Below are 7,410 nucleotides of genomic sequence, written 5' to 3' on the forward strand. Positions count from 1 at the left end.
CTAGGAAATCCTTGTATTTTTAAATTGAACCATCTGCCTTGCGTTTAATTTTAAAGACCCATTTATTTCCAATAGTCTTTCACCCAGACAGAAGGTCAACATAATCTCAAACATCATTGTCTTTCATTGATTTTGTTTCATTCTGCATGCCAACAATCCATTTTCCGCCAGCAGGTGATGGAACCACTTCTGCGTAAGAAGTAGGTTCATCCTCAATACTCGCAGCACAGATTAATATCCCCCCTTCAATCTCAAAACAACAACGGAGTACTTTTTGACGCTTACTTCTGCGTGTCTCAAGGTCTTGCGACTCTAGTGAGATACTCCCACTAGGTTGAAGATCATTCTCACTATCTTCAGCGAGTATGGGTTGAGAAACTAATTCCCTTCCCTCGCTATAAGATGACAAGATGTCAACATTCTCTTTTATTTCAAAGAGTTCCAAATCCTTGTTAATGTCACTAATGTGAGAATAATCATCTTCTATGAAAACAATATCTCTGGACTCTACTTCAGTCATTCCTCCACTTGGATGTTCACCATAAATCACATAACCTTTTGAGCAATCAGAGTACCTTATAAAGACAAGCTTTCTTGCTCTAGGTCCTAGTTTCCCATACGCATGATAAGTGTTGTGAACAAAACCAGCTGAACCCCATGGGCGCAAATTCCCTAAATTGGGTTTTTCGCCTTTCCAGAGTTCATATGGTGTATAAGGAACTGACTTTGACGGGACACGGTTTAGAATGTAGGCCGCAGTCTTAATAGAATCCCCCCAGAAAGATATTGGGAGGTTGGATTGCGCCATCATTGATCTAACCATATCCAATAATGTTTTATTCCTTCTCTCTGCAACACCATTTTGTTGCGGAGTATAGGGAATAGTAAGCTTCCTAGTTATACCCTTTGTCTCACAAAATTCTTTGAACATATCACATAAGTATTCGCGTCCACGGTTAGTACGGAGAGTCTTTAAACTCTTCCCAGTTTGATTCTCAGCCTCTGCTACAAAGAGCTTGAAACAATCCAAGGCTTTGTATCGGTGAGAGATCAAATATACATAAGAAAATAGCGTACAATCATCAATATATGTAAGAAAATGGGAATAACCATGCCTAGATTTAGCATTCATAGGTCAACAAATGTCAGAATGTACTAACTCAAGAGGTTGAGAAGCACGTTTAGCCTTACCAAAAGGCTTTCTACAAGCTTTGCCTTCTATACAAGGTTCTAAAACGGGTAAGGAAACTTTAGCGAGTGAGCCAAGATGGCCTTATCGAGTTAACCTTGTCATCCTATCTTGACCAATGTGGCCTACTCTAGCATGCCAAGTCATACAATCATCAACATCACTACTACTAGCATTAGTTACTAAAACATCAGAAGAAAAAGAATTAAACAAATCTAATTTAAAGAAGTTATTACTTAAATAACCATGTCCAAACAAAATACCATCATAAATGATGTCCAATCTACCGTCTTCAATTTAGAAGAATATCTAAAACTAAGAAGTGCAATAACTGGAAGTAAATTATGATGAATTCAGGTACATAACCGTGAAGTGTTAAAATGCGTCCAGAGCGCATATGAAGTTGATAAGTACCAACTCCCACAGCTTCCTCACTTGAGCCATTTCCTATATAGACTCTTTGTGTACCACATGAAAGACGTCGATAATTTACGAACCCCGCTCGATCTCGAGCTACATGTCTTGTTGCTCCCGTATCTACAATCCATTCAAGGAGAGAGTGAGCAACTAATACATGTGTACAAACACAAATGTTTACGGAGTTGGGTGAAAAGGGTACCTTTTTAGGCTCAGTGCACTCACGACCAAAATGTCCCTTCTTACCATAGTTGTAGCATTTCATCTTGGACTTATCCTTTTTACCAGCTCGCTTGCCACGACGACGCTTAGCTGTCTTTTCTGCCTCGCTGACATCTTTTTGGCTATCGTTCTTGCGCTTACCCTGTGGTTTGCGCTCACCTTGAGCATACAAGGTAGCCACACGAATCTCCTCTTGGCGCTCAGCCTCAAGCTCAACGTGTCGAGAGATATCAGAAAAATTCTTGATGCCTTCATTATGAGTCAAAATTTGTTTCATATGCACCCAAGAATCAGGCAACGACCTTATCACAGCTAAAACTTGTTGTTCATCAGTAAGAACATTCCCAGAAAATTTCAAATCACGAATCATAGACGACATCACCCTAAGATGTTCTGTCACTGAATGCTTGGAATCTTTTCGGTAAACCTCAAATTTCATCACTAAGCTGCGAAGTCTAGTAGTGGACGTACCACCAAAGTCAAATTTCAGCTAAGCCCACATCTGCTTGGATTTAGGAAAATCCTCATATTCTCCAATCAAAGATCATCATGCATGTTACTCAACATAGCATAGCGTGCATGGCTATCTTTCTTAACCCAAGCTTCGTAGGCTTCAAGGTCACGACGGGCTTGTGCAGAATTACCTTCTTGAGGTCGGACCATCTCATTTGTCAATAGTTCCATTTGATCTTTGGAATCGAAGAAGTACTAAATTTTCCTACGCCACATATCATAGTTCTTCCCATCTAGTTTGTAACCCTTGGTGAGATCAGCAATCAGATTCTCGGTAGTCATTTTGTACACGTATTTTGCACAAAGATTGACATTATTATTATGTGTACATTCGAAATACTGTCTCAAAATATAATTGATAAAAATAACATTTACATACAGATTTATGATTGAAAATTTCGCTAGGCTCATAATCATCACCCAAATGTGTTCTTCAACACGACATTTATCAATTAACTTGGACAAGTAATGTTTAAAGTAAAAAACTTAAAACAATAGAACCACTTAAATGTACACAACAAGCATGCATTGCAAACAAATAACATGTGATCATGATTAACAAAGCAATCATACATGTCAAGCATTTTCATTTAGTAAACATGTTATGGATACAAACATGTAATCATATCATACATATTAAAAAAAACATCACAATTAGCATGTTACTTATTCCTAAAGTATCCATCTCACAAAATAATTTTCAACTAATGAAAATAACATGAGCATCCTACTATTTCCGAAGACATTTGTATACACAAAGCATACACTGATCGGCAACAAAAAAATTAAAAATATACACTATTGGCTCCATCATCTATAAGCCCACTTAGTTCACTAAGCCCGAATATTTTAGCTATAAGTCTTCTTGGGTTACAAAGCCCAACTTGGTTATATCTTCGGGTATGAAAAATATCAGGAGCTTCAGAAAAAAATCAAAACTATATGTTTCGTACAAAAACAAAAAACATGATGACTCTTTATTTAAATACCAAACCATATAAAAACAAAACAGATCAATCATGGAATTAAAACAAATTAATTAAAATGCAAATATCATCATATTTTCTTTTGTACAGAACAAAAAAGATATAGAAAAATTGATACTGAATACATGATCGATCCACCAACAACTTTGCGAACAAGATTTCATACTTCCACAAAAACAACACAAAGATACAAAATCCTCATATGTCATTACAGCACAAAGAAATCTTCCAAACAACATGTTATACCAAAACTAGTATTCAATCAAACTAGAAAAAATAAACAAAGTCATCACTTTATACGTACGGTACAAACAACAGGAGATGCATCAAACAGAGATACAAAATCATAATGCGTCACTTCACTCCCAATTTATACATCAAACAGAGATAGAAAAACTCCCATTGCATATACCAAACAGAGAAACAAAATTTCAATCAAGCATATGATGAAAAATAAAAATCCTATTATCACACACAGATCAGAACAGAGAACACTCAAATGGGCGAATCAAGTAATACAAAACATCTCATGATGCCACTTTTACAAAAACATGAATCAAACAAATGGATTTGGGTAGGTTACTTACATGCGGAAAACCCAAAATCCCCAGGATCGATAGATTGCCGTTACGAGCCTCTTCTTTAAGAATCCTTCTTCGTTCTTTGATTGCTGCGAAGTCTTGAATATAATCTACCAGAGATTATACTACTAGTTCACACCCTAGTATCCTAGAGAAGTGTAGCGCCCCCAAAGCTAGCAGCTGACCAATCCAAGGGATAAGCTAAAAAGAGAGGCACTAAGGAATCTAATTCATAAACTTAAGCATTCAATCATAAACTCCTCTCAAATGATACATATACAATAGTCATTTGGTTTACAAATACAATATGCAATATATTAAACATAGTATAAGTTAACCGACTAACGAAATCAACCCTTGAAGCTTTCGCTGCGCAACTCTGATCTGTCTCTGAAACTGAAAGTTGGAATGGGTGAGCACATCATCCCTAAAAGGGGTGCCCAGCAGAAATAACATTTAACTTTCAAGAAATCATAGGAAAGACATGGAAAACAATACATATTTTCCGAAACATTAAAAAGTGACCAAGTCACTGAAATAATCAAACATGTATATGAACAAACTCCTTCTTCAGACAATGTATAATATGGTTGTAAATTCCGAACTCGCAAATTCACACCTAATAGTTTCTATGGATGTCAATCAATTCCGAACTCGCAAACTGACGACCAATATAACATAAAATCTCGTAGGTATAAATGTGAAGGAGCGTATCCTATACACCACGGGTGGAAATTCTTATTTCCCATAACAGTTCATATTTACAAACAAAACATTACAAGTCCTTTCCAAACCATGGAAAGATTAACAGAATCAACAGAACTATCAATAATGCAAACTAAACAATGCATGGAATGCACGAACAAACAATGCATGAGTTTGTTAAACATAAAGCTTTGTAAAGCAACAACAATGGGTTCAAAAGAGTTAAATGTAAATTCCCACCTCTTTTGATGACAAGACACGCCTACCTCGAGACCTATGATCCACTGGTTCATCCTTTGAATCGATCGTTTTTAATAACGACTAACTGTTAATCACACAAGAACTCTAAGAATCTAGCCAAAAATGGCTCACACAAGAATCACACAGTCTATCTAATGGTTTTAAGCCCATTTAAGACTTTACACCTTTTTATTCACTATCTTTAACATAGCTAAGTTTTACTAATTGAATTGGATTGGTTCTATAGTCCATTAAATAGGTATTATGAATATCTACAACTTTGTAGAAGAGGCTAAAGGCTGTTTCAGACCACAAAGGTCCAATTCATCATTCATAGGAAAACTAGTCCTAAGCCCAAGTCTACCAAACCAGCCCAATAAACTAAGCTCAAGTCCATCTGAGTCAACTAACGATCACTGGCGGTCAAAGGGGTCAACTAACTGTCCACGTCAAGAAAGGTCCAAGGTCAATTAGTCAAATCAGTCAAGGTCCACCGAGTCAAGTCTGGTCAGGTCTAGTCACTGAGTTAACTCGGTCAAATACACTAAGTCAGTTAAACAGATTGAGTCAGCTAGACTGACTGGGATGACTAATAGGTCTAATTCTTAAGAACAAAAGTTCATACAGTTTCACGAACAATTCATTCAAATACAATTCTATAATTTCAATACAACGATAATTTAAGCTTTACCTTGATCTGCATTGCATGCTTTCACTAAGACCACTGCCATAACAGCACTACAACTTACTTCAGCTTACATATTCTATCACATACACTGAATGCTTCTTATTTCAGTTAAACCAGCCATCCAGTTCACTGGGATTCAGTTACTGCCACCATTACCATTCAAAAACATACCACCTACCTCAAACATCTTCATCGGCAATACAACACTAAATCCATATCTGCAACATCAATTCAGTTATAACCATAACTAATTCCAATTCTTAATCAACATACCTCCAACTCCTATCCTCCATTCCACAACATCACAGTAGCAAAAATAACACCACCATCCCAGCATCACCTCACTTAACATCTACTTCAGATTATCACTACAATTAAAACCATACACTGCTTCAGATTATCACTACAATCAAAACCATACACCACTTCAGCTGGGTTCAGTTTAACACTACCAACTGTAATTCAAATCTTAGTTACATCACCACCAATCTGTAACTCAAATACAACTTATCTCTTTTTATACTCAACCCTGTAATTCCATGACTCAACTACAACAACTAAGCTAAATCTCAACTTAGATAACACACACTCCCTGCAACATCTCATACAGCTCATATCCACAACCACCAACAATTCCATGTCAATTCTAAATTCATTAAAAAACTCATAAACTCAATAAAGAACTTGAATCGATTATTAGTAATAAGAGCAATTACCTCAAATCAGTGTTGCTCAGGCAACTGAGGTCGACTTATTTCTTCCTTTGCCTCAATTGAACAATCATCTCAAAACTATAAACACCAGCAACCTTCATCACCATCTTTGATTTACAGAGGAACCCTAATTCACCGATTCTTCATCAAAAACAGCTACAACTGATAAATTAACACAAAACCCATCTTCAATCATCCCTCTTGAGCGTCAATTACATCTTCTCTGAGTTTAATTTTATCTTCAAACTCATCTCTGAATCAAACTCAGAAACCCTAATATCAAATTCAAATCACTCTTCAACCTGATATTCTAATTCGTAATAAACCCAAGTTAGTTCAATCCTCTAAACCGTCGTCTTCATCTTCTAATTCTTCTTTGAGCCTCAAATGAAACCCTAACTCATAATTCATTACCTTCTTCAAATCTGAATCATCAACAGATAACAACATTATCACTACTATTACTCCAACTTCTTCTCTACCTCTTACCGATAACAAATCTTCTATTTGATCTTTCGAATTACCCAGAGAAGGAAGAACAAGAGAAGAAGAGAAAAGAGAAGAAGAAAGAAGAAGAACGAAAAGAAAGAGAAAGAAAAGGGTTGAATGAGATTATCTGCTCGACTGGATCTGATAAGACCAAAGACGAAAAATAAAGGCACCCAACAAAATGATATGGGCTGCCAGGTCGATCCAAATTATGAAAAGACCATTTTTCCCTTCATACGTATCTTATGATATCTTCTTCGTCCGGTATCCGATTGACACGTTCGAGTAGTCTATTTCGCATAACCTTTGGAGATCTATCAAGCGGTACTAGTTTCGTATCTAGTTCGTTGTTAGATTAATTCATATTAATTAACGTTCGTGTTAAACTAATCGAGTCCTTAGCGGCTAAATCATCTCTTGACTAGTCAAGTTGCGTTGACGAGCTTGAGGGTCTTTACAAGAAGTAATGGAAGAGAAATACTTTCTATAAACCGTAAGTTTTGCGGCAGTTTCATTAGTCGATAAGAATAACAAATATTCTTTTATATAGGATAGAGGATAGGAAGTAGTCACCCGTAGGGTTCTCACTTCTTTGCTCGACTGATTCCACAATTCCCCCACTACATATGCGGGTATATATATGGATTTGGTCATGGGTCAAGATACA

At 36.5% G+C, this 7,410-nt stretch overlaps 1 long non-coding RNA gene across 1 annotated transcript; it reads right to left on the minus strand.

The window, feature by feature from the left end:
* Positions 1–4,134: 4,134 nt before the first annotated feature.
* LOC113361536 lies at positions 4,135–6,837 on the minus strand. The gene is made up of 2 exons (XR_003365170.1): positions 5,545–6,837; positions 4,135–4,304 (listed from the first exon to the last, which is right to left on the minus strand). It is a non-coding gene; the product is annotated as an uncharacterized LOC113361536 (long non-coding RNA).
* Positions 6,838–7,410: the final 573 nt, after the last annotated feature.

The sequence above is a fragment of the Papaver somniferum genome, chromosome 3, assembly GCF_003573695.1.
Source record: "Papaver somniferum cultivar HN1 chromosome 3, ASM357369v1, whole genome shotgun sequence".
Lineage (NCBI taxonomy): Eukaryota > Viridiplantae > Streptophyta > Magnoliopsida > Ranunculales > Papaveraceae > Papaver > Papaver somniferum.